Here is a 21019-nt window from a genome sequence, read left to right on the forward strand (position 1 = left end):
ACACCCAGTGCTCATTACATCACGTGCCCTCCTTCATGTCCATCACCCAGTTACCCCATCCTCCCACCTCCTCCCCTCCAGCAACCCTCAGTTTATTTCCTATGATTAAGAGTCTCTTACGGTTTGTCTCCCTCTCTGATAACATTTTATTGTTCAGCCCCTGAGTCTCTGGCTGGCTCTCTCTGGTGAGTTTATTTATTGTCTCTACCTTAGTGCCCTCCAAGGGCCAGAAGCTTCATCATGTGGAAGCTTATTACAAATGCAACCTATGGAATCCGAAGCTCTGGGGTTGGGGGCCAGGAATATGTGTTTTAACAAGCTCACCCAAAGATTCTGATGCTCAAATTTGCAGAGGAAGTTGACCCAAACGCCAGGGAACAGAGGAAGGAGGGGTGGGAGAGAACTGAAGAGAAACACCTGGAGCCTCCACCTGCAGACTTGACCTTGTCTGCTTCAGGGCAGGCTGCCAATGCCAAGGAGAAGAAAGCAGAGTCTGGGACAGGTCTGCAGGAAAGAGAGCTCCTTCCCGCCCCAGGATGTGGTTGCAGAGGCTCCTGCCTTCAGCTTCCAGCTTCCAGGAGGAGAGGCACCACCAGAATTTCCCCCAGCCACTGCTCGTCTCTTTTGCCTGCCAAATATTAAAAAGGACAAGACTCCTTATTTTTCATCAATGCAGGCAAGTCAGATGGAATCAGCTATGATTTCTGAATTAGTATTTCTTAAGGTGTAAGGTTTATGCATTTCAGGAACTCATTGATCCCCAGTCCCACCAAATCAAAATCTCTGGGGGTTTCAGGAGGCTTTAAAAATCACTCACTGTGTCGAATTTGGGTATTGTTCTTTTATTTTTTTGGCCTCACTTGACACTTAGTTTGGGATGAGGTTTCAGAATATACGCTCTAACGCATCTGTCTGTCTTCCCTCCCCTCCTTCTTTCCTTCTGTAATTACATGTTCTCAACAACACAAGAAAATTTAAAACACACACACACGGAAGAAAAAACGACCTGTACTTCCATCACCCATTTTGATAAATATAGTTAGATAAAATAACATGTATCGATGAAATAAATTAGGATATAAAATGGTTACAAAATATCCTTGAATAGATACCACAATATATTTTTGTCACCTATTATTAAACATCTAGAAGCTTTTGTCTAGATTTTCTACTTTATAAATAATCATCAGCAACTTTGTTAAAAAAAAAACAAACAACCAAAAAAACGTTGTACTCCTTCCTGGCCAAATGACCTTCATGGTCAATTCTCAGAATTGGAATTTCTGGTTAAAAAATTGTCTTCCCTTAGAATGCTTGACACATTGCCAAACTGTCCCTAGAGAGAGAGTACCATTTAAGAACCATATTAGGTTGTAAATTGGTAAAGCCATGTTAACGACAATTTCATAATCTAGATATGGAAAATCGAGTATATGTATACTTTAAGAACTGGGAAGTCCACATCACGGTATAAAATCTAGAGTGACTCTTTTTTTTTAAAAAGATTTATTTATTTATTTGAGAAAGAGAGAGAGAGAAAGAGAAAGTGTGTGTGCACAAGCAGGGGGAGGGGCAGAGGGCTAGAGAGAAGAAGCAAACTCCCTGCTGAGGCGTCCAACAAGGGCCTTGATCTCATGACCCTGAGATCATGACCTGAACCAAACCCAAGAGTTGGATGCTTAGTCAACTGAGCTACCCAGGCACCCCTAGAGTGACTCTTGCTTAAGGAAATACTCACAATAGTAAAAAGTTGGAAATAACCTAAATATTCATCAATACAGGAACAAAGGGATAAATAAAACACAGCAGTTAAAATATATGAACTAGGGGGGCGCCTGCGTGGCTCATAAAAAAAAAATCTAAAAAAAAACTATGAATTAGATCTATATGTATCAACCTAGATCTATCTCAAAAACACAATGGCACGGTGATGGGTATTAAGGAGGGCACGTATTACGTGGAGCACTGGGTATTATAGGCAAACAATGAATCATGGAACATTACATCAAAAATGAAGGATGTACTGTATGGTGACTAACATAACATAATAAAAAATTAAAAAAAACCATAACGGCATAATGCTACATGCAAAAAATCTTGGTCAAAGCACACATACATGATGGAATTATTTATGTAAAATTTTAAAATTGTTTGTTTTTTCCCCCACATTGATATTTGCACTGGTGGTGCAAAATCAGTGGTGAGTAAACCTGTGGCCACATCACATGGATCTCGGCAGCGGCTCCAGTCACATAAATAGTCATTGTGCCTTTCACTGCACGCGCATTACAGTCTGACCCAAACCAGAAAAGCCAGTTTCATTCAAGAGTGTCTTTAATGAAGTAATAAAAATGATTTTACTTAACTCTCAACACTAGAACACTTTAAAAAGTATTCTGAGCGACACAATAGTATGAATATAGCCCTTCTGTTGCACATGAAAGTATGATGATTGAATTGAGACCCGAACTACCTGCTTTCTTCATAGAACATCAGTTTTTAATTAAAAGAATGAGTAAGAGACAAATTATGGTTATTCAGACTTGGGTGTTTGGCCCACTTTTTCTCAAAAGTGAATGAAGGAAACAACTGGCAGCAATTTTTGTCAATGATAAAATTTCAAGCTTTCAAATGAAAATTAGAATTTTGGAAAACTTCTATCCACCACAGAGGGCTTGACAGTTTCCTAATATCTAAAGACCTTTCTGAGATCAGTGGAGACGTAGTAAATAGAATCTTGAATATTGTATGATAAAGTGTATCTACATCTGGAAGATCTGCATTACTCATTGAACCAATTTTTCCTAAATGGTCAGTGCATGATGTTACACGACCATGCATGAGTAAAATATCCACTCAAAGTGTAAGATAAATGAATAGATTTCAGTGTGATGAAATACAAAAAGTTCAGTGATATGATTTTAGATTCTACCTTACAACTACCTGTTTAGAAACTACCAGTCGGTAGGGCGCTTAGGTGGCTCAGTTGGTTAAGTGTCTGCCTTTGACTTAGGTCACGATCCCAGAGTCCTGGGATCAAGCCCCACATCGGGTTCCCTGCTCAGTGAGGAGCCTGCTTCTCCCTCTCCCTCCGCCTGCTGCTACCCCTGCTTGTGGTCTCTCACTCTCTCAAATAAATAGATAAAATCTTAAGGAAAAAAAAAAGAAACTACCACTTGTTGAATTTGGATGTACTATCAAAGCAGAAATTTTGGTTATCAGGAAAGGCTATTAAGATACGTTTCCCTTTTCCAACTACATAACTGTTTTTTGGTGAAGTATATGAAGAAAATCAATCTTCAAACAGAATGAATTCAGAAGCAGGTATGAGAATCCAGTTGTCTTCTTTCAGGCAAGACATTAAGTTTTAAAACAATGTCACTCTTCTCAATAATTTCTTTGCCTTTAGAAAATGTAGTTGTCAAAAAATATTTTTTATGTTAACACATAAAGAGTTTATATTGCTGTTTTAAATGAATTACAAATATTTTAAATGTTTCTGTTTTAATTTCTAATGTGGTAAATATAAACATTAACACACAAAAGTTCTTTGGGGAATCTCAATACTTTTTAGGAATGAGCTCAAACAGTTTGAAAACTGCCAATGGAGGGAGAGGACACACAGAACCTCTTATATTATTTTCTACACTTTTCCCTATGTATGTAACTAAAGACAAAAGAGTAAAAAAGCCTACCAGCAGGTTATAAGGATATGCAAGAGCCTAAATCCTTAACAAACCTAAGAATTATCATTAAAGGAACAAACCTTGTGAATTTGAGAGTAAAAAAATGTTACGTCATGATTTTAATTTGTCCCTCTTTCATTATGTGAGTTTGAACGATTTTACATATTTTACCATTGATGTTAATTCTTTTTGTGGGTTGTCCTATTTGTATTCATTTATTTACTTGTTCTTTCAACATATATTTGTTGAACATTTTATATATACCATCTTACTTCTAGGTAGACCTGGCATATAGCTGTGAACAAGTCCTAGAAAGTCTACTGCAGGAGTTGGCACACTGTGGTCTATGGGCCAACTTTGTCCCACTTTCTATTTTTGTCAATAAAGTTTTCTTTATGCATTGTCTATGGCTGCTTTTGTACTACAAGGGCAGAGTTGAGTAATTGTAACAGAACTGTGGTGCCTGCAAAGCCAGAAGTATTTACTATTTGTCCTTTACAGAAAAGGTTTGCTGGCCTTTGGTCTTGTGGATTCTATAGGACTGCTATCTCTTTCCTTCATATTTCTAAGACTGCTTTATATATTAAAAAAAAAAAAAAAAAAGTCTCGGGATGCCTGGGTGGCTCAATCGGTTAAGTGCCTGCCTTTGGCTCAGGTCATGATCTCAGGGTCTGGAGATCAAGTCCCGCATGGGACTCCTTGCTCAGTAGGGAGCCTGCTTCTCCCTCTACCTGCCACTCCCCCTGCTTGTGCTCTCTCTCTCTCTGACAAATAAATATATAAAATCTTTAAAAAAAAAATCTTGTCTTGCAGATATCTTCCCATCATCTTTATAGTCTGTTAATTTTGTTTGTGATTTTTCTTCATTGCATACAGTATCACATTTTTTGATGAAACTAGATCAAATCTTTTAATATAATTATTCTTAACCTTTTGGGAGCGTTGATTTTTAAATAAGTTATTGGTTATTTTGGCTTTTCAATTTATTTTGCATGAATTTTTAGATTATTTTGTCACATTATCGCAAGACTCCCTTGGTGATTCTGATTCCAGATGCATTCAGTTGTTGGATCACATTGGGGAGAATTTAATGCCTAAAATATTGATTCTTTTTGTTGAGGAGTACAGAATATTTCCCTGTTAAATCTCATCTTCTTCCAAATTATTTAATTTTTTTTTCAAGACAGTCTTACACATTTTTTTGGTAGTCTTATCCATTTATTTTTATAGTTAGTCCTAGTAATTTTTATTTTAGGGCTGCTATTGTGATATGTGGGTTTTTCTGTTTATTTTTAAATTGATTATAGCTAATAAGTACTTTATTTTTCTATATTTATTTTTGTAAGGAGTATAGTGAAAAATTTTGTAATACTAAAATCTTGACCATTCTAATAGCTTTTTTTTTTCAGTTGGTTCTCTTATATTTTCAATAGAGACGAATGGTGATTTTTTTTACTTCCCCTTTCCAATCACCTTATCTAATTTTTTCCTTGACAATAAATTTGCAATTCTCCTGTTTCTCAGTTTAATGAAAATACATATATAGCATTTTACAATTGCAAAATTTAATCTTTGTTTCAAATAAATAACTCCATCATTTTAAGTAGACTTCTATGTCTCATTAAGAAATTTCATCAGCAATGTATATTAAATCAAGTTCTTTTCAAACATAGACATGATAAAGTTTTTTTCATTTAACCTATTAATAAGATGAATTATAACAATAGACTAATAGTAAAATTTCTTATGTCCTTAAGAACCAATTGTTTGATTACGTTTTGTTATTGTTTTTATGTCTTGCTAGATTGAATTTGCTCATATATTACTTGAGGTTTTTCAACCTATAAGGTTGATTTATAAGGTTTTGGTGTCACCTTTGCTGGGATTGCCCTCTACTATAAAAGGAATTGGAACAGTCACATCTTTGTTCTACTCCTATAATAGTTTACAGCTGTTAAGATTATAAATTTACACAAATTATGTCAAAAAAGGGGTACATAGAATGAAGATCATGAGAATGAGATATGGTACAAATTTCCTGCATTAAATAATCTAGAGAGTTGTTATAATCAGGCAGTTAAAAATAGCAACAATAATAATAGAGTCAGATTTAGATCTTAATTTCTTGTTAAATGAGGGCAATTGTGAGGTGCCTTTCACCCCTCCACATAACTACTTGTAGATAAAGCAATAAAGTTCTCCTGTAAGCAGTGAATTAACACTTCTTCTAGGTCTATGAGAATAGCCATGGATTGAGACCAACTACAGAGTTTAATCCATGATATTAACACATCCGAAGAAAGAAAAGGTCAACCCTTGGAGTATGACCACTTTAGATAAACTGAACTCAGAGAAAACAAACTTTGGCAGTGGGAGCTGGGGGCTGTCAGCAGGGAGGGGACAGAGAATCCAAGAGTTCTAAACATCCAGTTACCAAAATTGTGTTCCATAGTGGTGGTACAGGCATTTCCTCAGGCCTCACCATGCCCTAGAGAAAATGTCCTTCAGGATTATGGCCTTTGCTGATTCCATGTACACCAGCAACTTTTGGCTTACGAGTTCTGCAATCTATGCTGATTGTAGAAAAGTTAGAGGAAGCGCCTAGATCTGCAGATCAAGAACATTTTTTCTGCTAGGAAACATCATCCCTCTGTTTTCATGCAAGATTCATTCCAATGGGTATCTCCATGGGACATGTATGTAATACTAGACCCACTAACTGAAACTGCTCTTCTTTCTTTCTGATTTGAAATGTTATTAAATTAGTGTGGCATTTTTAGCTGGATAATTTCAAATACATTCTAATTTATAAAAGAATAAAATAATTTGCTACCTTTAGTAGTTTGAGCATTAGAAACAAAAAACATACAACATACCTCACTGTTCACAACTACCTATCCATGTGGATCTGGACCCTCTAACGGGACAGTTGAGAACTGTTGGGCTGGATAATTCCAATGGCATTTCCATTCCATGAATCTATCAGCCATTCCATCTAACATGATATAAGAGGATTTCTTAAAGGAGTTATCATTTGGCATCCATTCACTTTTCCCTGAGGTTATCTTTTGTCCATTAACCAAAGGTATCAAAGGATCCTGAAAAAATTCTAATTCTCATTCTTGGTGAAGTTTGCTACTGATGAATAGCTATTCTATCCTTAGCTCTCATAAAGGAATTCATGGATAATAGTATATTGAAAATATTTGACCCAAGTTATTTGTATCAGTAAGGCCCATCTCTAAAGCTATGAGTTTTCTATGTGATTTAAAATATGTCATCTTTAAAAAAATACAGATAGAATGAAATCCTAAGAGAATAAAAATGAATACAATGAGTATTCTGCCAAACTGAACTATATAAATTTGTTGATACTATTTTTTTGCTGAGTAATAGATATATTTTGATCTATAGGACAGAAACATCAAATACCAGCAATTTTATCTAACCCATCTCAACCATTAAAGGTTCATCAGCTTATTTTCTCTTATAGAGTAGAAATGTATCCATCAATTTACCAATGTCAAGAAAATCAGACTGAAACAAACTGGTCTTATTTTTTTTCTCAATTATTGAAACATAATGCTTCTGGGAAGGAAATGACATTTGTTTTATGATTTTCTGTCATTTGGCTTCTCTTCCCGCATCATGCTGAACGAAACAATATTGTACCATTCTGCTGTTGTGATTACACCAAATTTCGACATATGCTTTGTATTTGGCTCTAAGTGCCACTGTGTCACCGGGTTCACACTTGGCTCCAAACTTGAGTGTGTGTGTGAGCTTGTGTGCAATCGCATTTGGGCATTTGTTTCCTGATAACAGAAACCCAAGCATATGTTTGAGACCAAGCATCCCTTTCCTTTTGACACATTTTCTGTGATTAGATTCATTAAGAAATTCAACAACAGCATTAAAAATTAGAGGGGGTGTGTATCTGTAAACATCAACTGTGGTTATGGCAAAGACCTTTATGTCAACTGAAATATGTCTTTGGGAGCCATAATCCAACCTACAAGACACATTTTTATTTACTTTATAGCACAGTTCAAATCATTATGGAAGAAAAAAAAAACCTTTCCCATAAAGAAAATAAAGATGGTGAAATAACATGGCTTATTTGAACATCAAACTATCCTCTATAAAAATGTCAGCCTAACTGGATTACTTCCATCAATGCTGCAAAAATAGAATCAGCAAATGAGACTTTGATGCTGGTGGCTGAAAAAAAATTTTTTTGGTATTTCATTCTTGTGGTTTATGAGGTTACTAAAACTCTCGATGTAATTATGGCTTGAAACTTTCTATCATTATTTTATTTATAGTCTTCTAAAGGAAGTGGTGTAAATTGCATTCTTTAAAATATCATCGAACATGTTTTAAGTGCCCAAAAATGTCATAGGGAGTGAAATACAATTACACAAAACATGAACAAGTTTCTGGCTACAAATTTAAGACCCATGAATACCAGAGGGATGAAGCCCCAACTATAAGTGAAATTAGCACGGACAAGATACATTCTGTAAGAATTCAGGTTGGGTGACATGAAAGATATTTGGGTATCATTTTCAGTTATTTGTTTTAAATAAAATGTGATAAGAGAAATAAAATCATAGTGTTTTTAGAAATAAAAAATAATACAAATCTTTGTGAGAATGTATAATGAGAATAGTAAAAATATCTGGCGTATGTCATAAGACCATAGTAAAAAATCAAATTAAATAATCTATGAAAGCACTTTGCACAGTACCTGACACATAGAAATGCTAGATAAATATTAGAATTTTTAGAAAGAGAATATCATGCATATTGAAACGAGATTCTGAATATAGCACTGATGGTAACAGAGAGGCAGTTGGGAAAATGTGGTCCTCATGCAGCTGCAACTGTAGGAATCAATTAAAAAAACACCACATGTTCCTGATTTCATTGATTAAAAAGCAATTCATGAAAACATCTGTAGACATCCTTGCATTCAAGGCTCAATTTGTTTGGCTTGTCCACTGCTATTCATTTAGGACTCAATATGTTTAGCAGACCTTTGATGAGGTGAAGTAAATATCAGGTTCTAAAAGCTATTTTCTCTATGGGCTACTAGAGTTGATTGCATTTTGATGAATACATTGTGAATGGAAGAGCTTGAAATTGGACATCCATTCATCATCGGAATATAATACTGACATTGTTGAAAATTCCTATGGATCTCTTGGTAAGTCAGAAGAAAAATTCAGGCACCAATGAGAAAGGAAAACCATTATATAAATGATATTTAGCTCCCAAAACTCCCTACTTGGAGACTGTGGCCTGAGAGTGGATGAGTATGATCTGAATTCAAAGACCAGAGGAAAATGCAAAGAAGTGTATCTTAATGCTGGAACTGAGTATGTAAACCAAACTGGCTGACATTCACCTGCATCCATTATTATCTAGACAGTTTAACAGGAACAATGCAAATATTCTAAAAGCAGAATTAAGTCCAATCTTTTCATGAAAAGGCAGAAGTTGAGAGTGATGTTTCCATGGATGTTACATTTTATACAAAACAAAAATTAGTATTAGGGAAATTGCTGCCAGGGATCCCTGTTAATACCCCTCTGCCCACAGTATTAAATGCAAGTAAAATTCAGTTTCCATTTTAATGCTATAAAAGTCTTTTCATTCTAAGGAAAAATTGCCTGATTTAGCTATTATATTGACATAGTAGCAGACATATTTATAATGACCTATCCCTCTAAGTGCATGATTAGAAAATAATTTCACGAGCAGATAAAATGTACTTAACTTTAAATATATGGTCAAAATTGCAAATTTGAAAACAAAAATAAAAGTTGCTTAATGCCTTTCAAAATTGCAGTTGTCTTATTCATTGTTTTCCAAAAAAAATTAGAATAAAGTCTCTGCCTCATTGATCTACATTGGCTATAAAGGCAGCACCGATTTACAGCGTACTCCTCATTTTGTGTTTCTGCAGTGAATTGGTGTAGGAATATAACACGGATGGGCCATCATCATCAATAAGATGTGACCTTTGCTTGTCCAGGCTAAATGGTCCTGGGAGTGCTGAGTCGGCAACATTCTCTGTTCTCATGTTCTTTTGGCCATTGGCTGCGAGTGGTGGCAGGGGTTAGCAGTTCAATCTGCTGCTGTGAAGCTGGGTTTTTCTTCTGTGAAGCTAATTGAAACTGCAACATTGGCCTCATTATCATCTTGTAAAACCCCTCTGAACTAACTAGCTCAGACAGCCATGGTTATATGCTAAAATCAAAGGCAAGATGATTCAAAGAATTATGGGCTTAGAGTTTGAGCCATTTTCTAAGTATCAAAAAATACAAGATTAAAACTCAGGGCATAATTTCATTTACCTATACCAATATGATTATCAAATTGACAGCTTTTCAAATTTACCATCGACATAAGCTAAGGAGGGAGAGGTGAACCAAAAGAGATTTCTGAGATGTTTTAGTTTGAACAGGGGTAATGTCACTCTTTTTCCTATGGTCATGTTTAAGTCACATGGCCAAGCAGAATGCCCTAGAGTTGATTTTTTTCAAGGCAATGACAGTGAATCATTGTGCAAATAATCGGTTTGCCTTATGTTCAACCTGATTGTATTACTATTATAAATAATAATAATAATAATAATAAAAGTTAAATAAATTTATTATGCTGCATGCTGTCTAACTACCTTGATCTAAATTAATAGTTTTCAATGGGGGTGATTCTGTCCCCAAATGGACATTTGGCAATATCTGGAGACACTTTTGATTGTCACAACTGGGGTGGGGAGGGAATGGGGTTATTGGTAACTAGCGGGAAATGCTGCCAAACATCCTACACTGAAGAGGACACAGCACAGCATTATTTAACCCCAAATGTCAACAGTGCCAAGGCTGAAAAGCCCTGATCTAAATAACCAAATCAGATTGCAGGGATCTGGATTCTGGTCCGTTGAGTACTATCTGATCATTATAGTGGCTGAGGTTGAAGAAAAAAAAAAAAAAGCAACTCAGCATGCTAAAAGAGTATTTATCAAATAGTTTAACAGTTTCAAGGACATTTCTAAACACAATATATCATCTGGCAATGAGTTTGGGGATAGAGTAAAAGCAGGAGAGGGGAAAATGTGAGCATTTATATATAGAGAGAGTACTCCATCATAATGAGTCAAAAAAAGATGTGCTAATTAATAGCAATAAAAGCTGATATAAATTATTGGCAGGATAATCTGTATGCTAGCCAGGTTGCTCTTAAAACATGCAATAACAACATTGTATTTAAGCAAAAGAGACAAATGATAACTTCATGCCCTGATTTACCTGTATATTAAAATATATCTTAACATTTCAATATCAATCTCTCATATTGGCCAAAAATAGATTAATGGAATAGAATAAAGGTCCTCCAAACAGCCCCCCAGTTTATACAAGAACCTTAAAAAAATGATAAAGGAACCATCGCGAATCAACACCAAAGAGTTGGGATTATTCAATAAGAGTGATTTTTAGATAATCATTTAATTCTTTAGGAGTTTGGAAAAACATAGTTATGATCTCAACCTCTCTCCACATAGCAAAATTAAAATATGGATGCATTAAAGAGTTACCGAAAAGGAAAGGAACAACGCCCTGCTGACACCTTGATTTATAAGAAAATTAGATATAGTTATAATAGATATCTGCTCTCTGAATGTGGGAAAATTTTCTTAAATCCTCCTACTTTGGCAGTACAATGTCCTCAATACAATGTCTCTATGTCAAGGGATTTTACACTTCTGTATATCAAAGTCCCCAGTTCTCAAAACTTAGCAAAATACAAAAGCAAATCACGGACTCAGAAAAACATTCACAACACAAATTTTAAAGTGTCAGTATTTTCAACTGTATGGAGTTCATATAAAATCATTAAAAAAAAAGGCTACCCAATTAAGCAGAGGACACAAAAGATTTAAGAAGGAAATCTGTTTAGATTAAAACATATAGGAAACCATCTCATTTCATTACAAATATAAATTAAAATACCATTTTCTACTTATGAATTTGCCCCCAAAAGTTTTACTTTAAGTAGGAAGGAGCAGTTAAAGAGGCTCTCTTACTTACAGGTAGAATGTAAGTTGGTACTAAGCTTCTGGAAAATATGCAAAGAAGTTCATATTTATAGCTTTTGGCTCACTGAACTCACTTGGGGAGGGGTGGTGAATCTCAAAATATAAGAAAAAAAAAACAGACTTACACACTACGATGCTTACTGCAGTCTTATTTTAAATAAGAAATTTCTCCTGAATGTCTTCTTTCATGTTCAGTGGTTGAAATGTGTTCAATAGTTAATCATGATGGATCCATTCATGTGGCAAACGTTTTGTGACCATTTGTAATGATATTTACAAAAGAATTTTAATAAAATGGGAACACGCTTGTATTATAATATGAGGTTAAGAAGTTGTTTATGGTAGGTGTAGGTGGCCCCCCAAAAGATATGTCCATGTCCTAATCTGCAGAAACTGTGAATATTCTCTTATATGACAAATGAGTGAATATTATTTTATATGGCAAAAACCATGCTAAAGTGAGGAATCTTGAGAGGAGGAGCTTATCCTGGATTATGCATGTGGGTCCTAAATATAGTCACTTGTTTCCCTGTAAGAAGCAGTGGAGGGAGTTTCCACACAGACACTCAGAAGAGAAGGTGATACGAAGACAGAGACAGAAGTTGGAATGACACAGCCTCCAGCCAAGGAATGCTGGCAATTACCAGAAACTGGAAGAAGCCAAGAATAGAATCTTTGTGAGAGCACCTGAAAGGAACAACGCCCTGCTGACACCTTGATTTTGGACTTGCAGTCTCCAGAAACGGGAGAGGATAAATTTCTGTTGTTTCAACCCACCAAGTTTACAATAACTTGTTTTAGCAGCCACAGGAAACTTACACAGTAGGTTTATGTTTAATCTTTTAAGAAACTACCTAACACTTTCCTGAAGTGGTTGTAACCATTTATATTCCCACCAGCAGAGTAGGAGGGACTCTGTTTTTCCACATGCTCTCCAGCACTCGGTATGGTCAGTCTTGCCATCTTAGCCATTCTGATAGGAGTGCAGTGGTGTTTCACTCTGGTTTCCATTTGCGTTTCTCGAATGACTAATAATGTGGAGCTTCTTTTCACGTACATATTTGCCATCTGTATATCTTCTTTGGTGAAGTGTGTGTTCAAATCTTTTGCCTGTTTCTATTTTGGGTTGCCTGTTTTCTTATTATTGAGCTTTGAGTGTTCCTTATGTATTTTGAATACACCTATCATATGACCCAGCCATTCCACTCCTAGGTATTTACCCAAGAAAAATGAAGGCATAAATCCATACAAAGATTTGTACACTAATGTACATAGACATTTTATTTATGGATGCCCCAAACTGGAAATAACCTAAATATTCATCAACAGGTGAATGGATAAAATATATTATGGTATCCATACAATGGAATACTACTTGGCCATAAATGTTAATAAATTATTAGTACATGAAATCTCAAATAATTTCATTAAGTGATAGAAGCCAGACAACAAACTTAATACATAATGTATGAATCCACAGTTCCAGAAAAGGAAAACTAACCTATAGTGAGTGATAGAGAGCAGATCCATGGTTGCCTAGGGACGTGGGCACTGGGGAGAATGGATAACAGAGGGACAAGAGAAACCTTTGGGGGTGATGATAAGTTCATCATCTTGACTATGATGAAAATTTCCAGGTATATACATACATCAAAATTTATCAAACTGTATACTTTAAATATTTACAGATCATTGTATGTCAATTATACCTCAAGAAAGGTGTTTAAAAAAGTTGTTCGATCTCTCTATGCCTCTTCCTCATCTGTAAAAGGGGAGTTATAGATTCTACCCCATAGGGTTGTTTAGAGAATTAAATTTGAGTAAAGTTTGCAAATCACTCTATTCGCAGTCTCACACACAATAAGTACTTAAAATGTTAGCAATATTTTTGTAAAAATGGTACATAAACTTTTCATACTGAGATCCCAGTATGCTAAAAATATGCTTAGAGAAAAGAGAAATATTCCAAGATTATAAAAGCTATTTGATTTGAATTGAAGATTGACAGAAAAAGGAATTAGGGGATGATTTTGTTTTTCTAAGTTTCCTTTATTTTCTAGATTTTCTACAATGAGTACATCATGTTTTTATCCAGTAAAAAAGTTTAAGAAATAATAATAATCCCCTGACAACACAAAAGGCTGAACAAATCAAATGGCACAGAGCATATCTGTTTCCTGCCCACTTTAACACCCTGGCATCCCTGGAAACTTCCAAACGGTGAGTCCAACTTGGAGAGAGCAGTAGCAGCATGTAACTTCTGGGATGATCGAACAAACCTGGCTATGCTCAGCTGCAAGGGTGAGACCCTCATTGGTCCTAAATTGGATTCTAGTACTAAATTAAGAAAGCCATAGCTGGCTCGCCACTATTATTCAACATAGTACTAGAAGTCCTTGCAACAGCAATCAGACGACAAAAAGGGATCAAAGGTATTCAAATTGGCAAAGAAGAAGTCAAAATGTCTCTCTTTGCAGATGACATGATACTCTATATGGAAAACCCAAAAGAAGCCACTCCCAAATTATTAGAAGTTATAGAGCAATTCAGTAACGTGGCAGGATACAAAATAAATGCTCAGAAATCAGTTGCATTTCTATACACGAATAACGAGACCGAAGAAAGAGAAATTAGGGAATCCATCCCATTTACAATAGCACCAAAAACCATACGTTACCTTGGAATTAACTTAACCAGAGACGTAAAGGACCTATATTCTAGAAACTATAAATCACTCTTGAAAGACATTGAGGAAGACATAAAAAGATGGAAAGATATTCCATGCTCATGGATCGGAAGAATTAACATAGTTAAAATGTCCATGCTACCCAGAGCAATCTACACTTTCAATGCTATCCCGATCAAAATACCAAGGACATTTTTCAAAGAACTGGAACAAACAGTCCTTAAATTTGTATGGAAACAGAAAAGGCCCCGAATCTCCAAGGAACTGTTGAAAAGGAAAAACAAAGCTGGGGGCATCACAATGCCGGATTTCGAGCTGTACTACAAAGCTGTGATCACAAAGACAGCATGGTACTGGCACAAAAACAGACACATAGACCAATGGAACAGAATAGAGAGCCCAGAAATGGACCCTCGGCTCTTTGGGCAACTAATATTTGATAAAGCAGGAAAAAACATCCGGTGGGAAAAAGACAGTCTCTTCAATAAATGGTGCTGGGAAAATTGGACAGCTACATGCAAAAGAATGAAACTTGACCACTCTCTCACACCATACACAAAAATAAACTCCAAATGGATGAAAGACCTCGATGTGAGACAGGAATCCATCAAAATTCTAGAGGAGAACATAGGCAGCAACCTCTACGACATCGGCCAAAGCAACCTTTTTCATGACACATCCCCAAAGGCAAGAGAAACAAAAGATAAAATGAATTTATGGGACTTCATCAAGATTAAAAGTTTCTGCACATCCAAGGAAACAGTCAGAAAAACTAAGAGGCAGCCCACGGAATGGGAGAAGATATTTGCAAATGACACTACAGATAAAGGACTGGTATCCAAGATCTACAAAGAACTTCTCAAACTCAATACACGAGAAACAAATAAACAAATCAAAAAATGGGCAGAAGATATGAACAGACACTTTTCCAATGAAGACATACAAATGGCTAACAGACACATGAAAAAATGTTCAAAATCATTAGCCATCAAGGAAATTCAAATCAAAACCACACTGAGATACCACCTTACGCCAGTTAGAATGGCAAAAATAGACAAGGCAAGAAACAACAATTGTTGGAGAGGATGTGGAGAAAGGGGATCCCTCCTACATTGTTGGTGGGAATGCAAGTTGGTACAGCCACTCTGGAAAACAGTGTGGAGGTCCCTTAAAAAGTTAAAAATTGAGCTACCCTATGATCCAGCCATTGCACTACTGGGTGTTTACCCCAAAGATACAGACGTAGTGAAGAGAAGGGCCATATGCACCCCAATGTTCATAGCAGCAATGTCCACAATAGCTAAATCGTGGAAGGAGCCGAGATGCCCTTCAACAGATGACTGGATTAAGAAGTTGTGGTCCGTATATACAATGGAATATTACTCAGCTATCAGAAAGAACGAGTTCTCAACATTTGCTACAACATGGACAGCACTGGAGGAGATAATGCTAAGTGAAATAAGTCAAGCAGAGAAAGACAACTATCATATGATTTCTCTCATCTATGGAACATAAGAACTAGGATGATCAGTAGGGGAAGAAAGGGATAAAGGGGGGGTAATCAGAAGGGGGAATGAAACATGAGAGACTATGGACTATGAGAAACAAACTGAGGACTTCAGAGGGGAGAGGGGTGGGGGAATGGGATAGACCGGTGATGGGTAGTAAGGAGGGCACGTATTGCATGGTGCATTGGGTGTTATACACAACTAATGAATCATCGAGCCTTACATCGGAAACCGGGGATGTACTGTATGGTGACTAACATAATATAATAAAAAATCATTAAAAAAAAAATAATAAAAAAAAAAAAAAAAGAAAAAAAAGAAAGCCATAGCTGGAAGAGTCAAAAAAGAGGTGGGATGAAGAAGAGGAGTAGGAAGACTTCTAGCAGCAACCCTGCCAGGATGTAGCTGGGGGTACTTGTCTCATCTGGTTGCTTCAGAGGAAAGACACCCTTTACAGATGGAAAGCACCACCCTAAACTACCACCACTGCAGTTCTTATCCATCATCTCTTGTTTGGATGACTTGGGTTGCATCTTAACTGCTCTTCCTCTTTCCAACCACATTCCTCTCCATTCTATAGTCAGTGTTTATACACACAGAACTCATGCATTTTTCTCTGGCCTGTTTAAAATCCTTCAGTGACTCTCCATAACCCTTTTAAGATAAGGTTGCCCTCCTCCCCCCCATTCTCAACACGGCCCATGTGGCCCTGGGTAAATAGCTTCCTCCCTCTCCAGCCTCATCTTGTTCCACTCTTTCTTGTTTTCTCCCTCTGTACTCCTGCCCCACTAGGCTTTTCAGACCCTTCAAGTTCCTTTGGTCCTTCCTATCTCAGTACTGTCATATCATCCTTGCTTCTTATCGTTAAATCTTCCCTCCCTATTGCTTCTTATTTACCAATTTCCTTTCCAGTAAAGGTTCAGCTGAACAAGGAAGTCTGACATCTCATTGCTATACTCTTCTATAATACTTTTTGCTAAAATTCAGTTAATTGGTCAATGGGTCTTCCTGGCTGGTGAGCAATCTGAGCAAATGTCTGATTTGTTCAAAGCAGTATCCTCTAAACATAGAATTGCAGTCACTTATTACTGATGGTTAAAAAGGGGCTATTCCAGATTCTCTGACAAAAGTATCATGGTAGAGAAGAAAGACTATCAAATCACTAGGACACTCGCTTGCCTGTGTTAGCCTTGAGCAAGTCATTTCCTTCTGGTTTTGAAATAAATATTTATAAGACGGGCCTAAATTAACCGCTAGGTCTTCTCTAGATCTAAAATGTGATTGGATGAGATTGAGGTCATGTCCCAATGAGTTAGTATGATTTCTTGAGCAAATTAGTGCCCCCTAGTGTTCTGAGTTCAACCAGCAAATAATAATCTAATGGTATAGAAAACTAGAGCAGTTATCAACAACAATTTGTCATTCATTGCTTAGAAGCTAAAGTGTCAAAATGATGAGCTTCAGTTATTAGCTATTTATAAAGTTTTGTTCTACCTACAAATACCCTTTGCTTTTATCATTCTTTTGCACACAATAAATCAATAAGAATCCCCAAAGAATGGGTAGCTTCAGTTTTGGTCACTTTTGAATTGACTATGCACACTCACTTTGCAGAGTGCATTGGGAAGAAAGAACATGGAAAAGGGATGTTTGGAGCCATCTCTGGACCAACCTAAGTACAAAAAACATATTACCAGCTATTTTTTAAAATCTCTGTTTCACACTTGCCTTGGACCTTTATGGTAATTGCATTTTAAGATACATCTCAAATGGTAGGAAGTAGTAATGCACTTGGATAAGCAAATGGAAACACTGAATTCCAACTCCACCTTGAAAACAATGGCACTGGTGCTGAGAAGGAATTCAAGGAAGATACTGCATGAAGCAACCACGAAAATGCATCTTTATTAAGAGAAAACAAATGCTTCCAGAAATGAAAGCTGACTGTTGCCTGAAAATCTTTTATCTTGATTCAGGAGACAGTAAATAATCACTCTCAGGGTAAGTATGTCAAGTTTACTTTGAGTAAGTCAGTCCAACAGAAGCCCAAAGTTAATGGTGAGAACTTCTTTGCTGTCCTTCTTCCGCTAAATGAACAGCACGTATCTGTATCTAGAAGCTCTACAACACAAGCAAGGGAAAACAGACTTGAACAATCATGTGACAACTCAGGCCAGATAATTCAGAAAAAATTAAATAAACAAAAGCTTTTTCTTGACCATCTAGACAAAGCCACATTACATGATGTTAAGAAACAAATACACAAACAAAAAATGTTCTTTCAAGGTATGCTTCAGTGTGCCTAGAGAATTCCGTTTTGAATACTATCTTCCATAATACCTAATCATGCCACAGCCATATAATCTCTGATACTAAATTATTAGTTGGGGGCAAATATGAAACAGTCAGCCCTTCAGCTGTGTTCTGGGTATGGATGCAATATATTGGAAGGAAAATAAATAAATAAATAAAAACAAAGATTTCCATGAGTATTATATCACCAGTGACATTTATAAATGGTATCCATTTTGGTAGAAAGAGTGATTTGTTCCATAGCTGTGTTAGCCAAAAAACATGTCTAAAATGAAGTGGCATCTGTGGAAACCCATCCCCAAAAAGCTTGAATAAATGTGTTCAAGAGCAAAGTATTTTCTATGGTATTGTGGAGGGAAAATTCTCCATAGATCTTTCAAGTTTCTGCATGTCTTGTAAGAGAGACACTGACTGGCTTTGTTCCAGACTAGTTTCTCAAGGATGTTAGCACAGACTTGGAAGGTAGAGACAATCTCTTGTTGCATCAAAGGCCAGGCATGCTTACAGTCCATTAGAAAATGTTTGGGTTCCCTAAACTCAGGATTCCTTGTAGTAAGCAACTCACTGCATGTTCAGGCGTCACTTGGACCTCTACAGCACCTTGTAGGAATTGGGACTCAGGGAACAGGCACCAAAAAATGTTGATATTCTGGCACTGCTAGTGTGGTGAATAGCAAATTCTTCTTTATCTCAGACCCAACAGTGTCATGTTTTCTGCCCCCATTCATTCACAGTGACAGGCTTTTAGCCTGCAGTAGGGGAAAAACCTCAGATCCTCACAGTTCTTGTCATGCAAGAGTCTCATAAAGGATGAGTTTTGATTCTGAAGGACTGACTCTGAAGTTCACTTAGTGTTCTTTAACCAAGTTAACTGTTTCCGCCTAATTTCAGATAAATATTTGTCTCTCGGAGGAAAAGGCCTGGTTCCTAGTACTACAGAAGCTGTTTTGTTACTGGTACTATTACTGGGGCAAATTTTTAAGGAATTAAATGAAACATGTAATTCAAAGAGAAAAAAAAATCAGTCCAAGAAATCCAAACCATAAGGTATTAAGTATATTATTAATTGTTATATCACAAAATAAATATTTGTTTCAAATTAAGGGACTCCAGAAGTCCAGAACGATGGGAATAGAATTAGAAAATTTAGGGGCTCCTGGGTGGCACAACGGTTAAGCGTCTGCCTTCAGCTCAGGGCGTGATCCCAGCATTATGGGATCGAGCCCCACATCAGGCTCCTCCGCTACGAGCCTGCTTCTTCCTCTCCCACTCCCCCTGCTTGTGTTCCCTCTCTCGCTGGCTGTCTCTATCTCTGTCAAATAAATAAATAAAATCTTTAAAAAAAAAAAAGAAAAAAGAAAATTCAAACATTTTTCAGGTATCTTGTGCCTTTGCTATGGAAATGCCAAATGGGCAAGATGGATTTTTAATATGCTCCTACCTAACTTACTAGTAAGATAGTTGATACCTAATGACTTTAGTTTCTGAATCAATAATCTGGAATCATGTTTCAAAAAGTATAAATATGCATTCATAGTGGTCATGGAATGGAATATTTGAAATCAAAATTGTTTCAGAAAAATTTGTTACATAATGTAATTGTACTGGGTATTCAAACACACCATTGTAAAATTCCAGGTCAATTATCTTGAGGTGCATAAAAAAACATGAATGAGGCTGCCTTACAGAAATATATTTTTCATATTTTTTTCCAAGTGCTTTCAGATAGATTTTAGGATCTGTAAAGAGTAGATACACAAAGGAGACAAGGTTACAAGTTTAGAAGAGACGAGATATGCAAACCCAGAGAGGTCAGAGTCTGCTATCCAGAAGTCACAGAAAGTAGATTAAGTAGCCAACAGAAGTTTTCCCAGAGTTACATGTGTAATTGGACTGCTGATGAGATGAAGAAATCTTCAAGGTCTCAGGGTCTCCCACATTTCACTGGGAGCTGCTTTTTGGGAACTGTACCTACGTGTAAGAGGAAGTGCTAATGAACAGTGAAAAGGATTAACAGGAGAACAAGAACAAGTATCTGTTAACTTTATCAAGTGTTCTGTTTATCAAATACTAACCCAGGTGTTTCACAGGTGCTTCGTTAACCTCACAGGACTCTGCTTCACAACAGCCTGATGCTTTGCCCTAATTCTACAACCTATTAACCTATTAACCTATAACCTATGAGCCTCATCTGACCATAAGGGAACCGTCCAGGCAGGAAGGGATAAAGTGGAGTTTTTCAAATTCTGATACTGACACCACTTGGGTTGTTTAAAATGCAGATTCCTAGGCGCCACTCAGGACCTACTGAATCGATCTTTTTAGGCAAGGCCAGGACTCTGCATTCTAATAAGCCTCCCAATGGAACTGGATAAGGGAATGAGTTTTGAGACTCAGTGGGCTAGACAGAGTTAATTTCTATAGAGAAGTTCATATTGCTCTACTTTGCTCTGAATGCAATGTTTTTAAACACAGGCTCAATTTGACCCCCAATTCCTTTTAAATAAGAAAGAAGATAACATTTCTTTTGCCTCAGAAAGAAAAAGTAGTTTCATGAGCTCAAAGGGCACTTCTAAACTCTACTTTTTCTTTTGCATATTTATACTTCATTGATTCATTTTGTAAGCCAAACACACACACATACATATCTGATTGGATGCTCCCCAAAATTGAAGTGGCATATTAATAAAGTACATTTTCTATAGCTGTTTAAGAATGAATT

General features: G+C 36.5%; 1 protein-coding gene across 7 annotated transcripts in view; it reads right to left on the reverse strand.

Annotated features, from left to right (window-relative positions):
* Positions 1-21019, reverse strand: part of THRB (thyroid hormone receptor beta) — a 369571-nt gene that overhangs the window by 272701 nt on the left and 75851 nt on the right. For 2 of the 7 annotated variants that reach the window (XM_040636872.1, XM_040636874.1), the window contains exon 1: positions 325-1522. The exons of 4 other annotated variants lie outside the window; for them this stretch is intronic. The gene's annotated coding sequence lies outside the window, so the exon portion shown is untranslated. Of the gene's footprint in view, positions 1-324; positions 1523-21019 lie in introns of those variants that run through there. One more of the 7 variants, XM_040636876.1, reaches the window with a different exon arrangement.

Source organism: Ursus maritimus, unplaced genomic scaffold, assembly GCF_017311325.1.
Source record: "Ursus maritimus isolate PB19 unplaced genomic scaffold, ASM1731132v1 scaffold_20, whole genome shotgun sequence".
In the NCBI taxonomy this organism is placed as follows: Eukaryota; Metazoa; Chordata; class Mammalia; order Carnivora; family Ursidae; genus Ursus; species Ursus maritimus.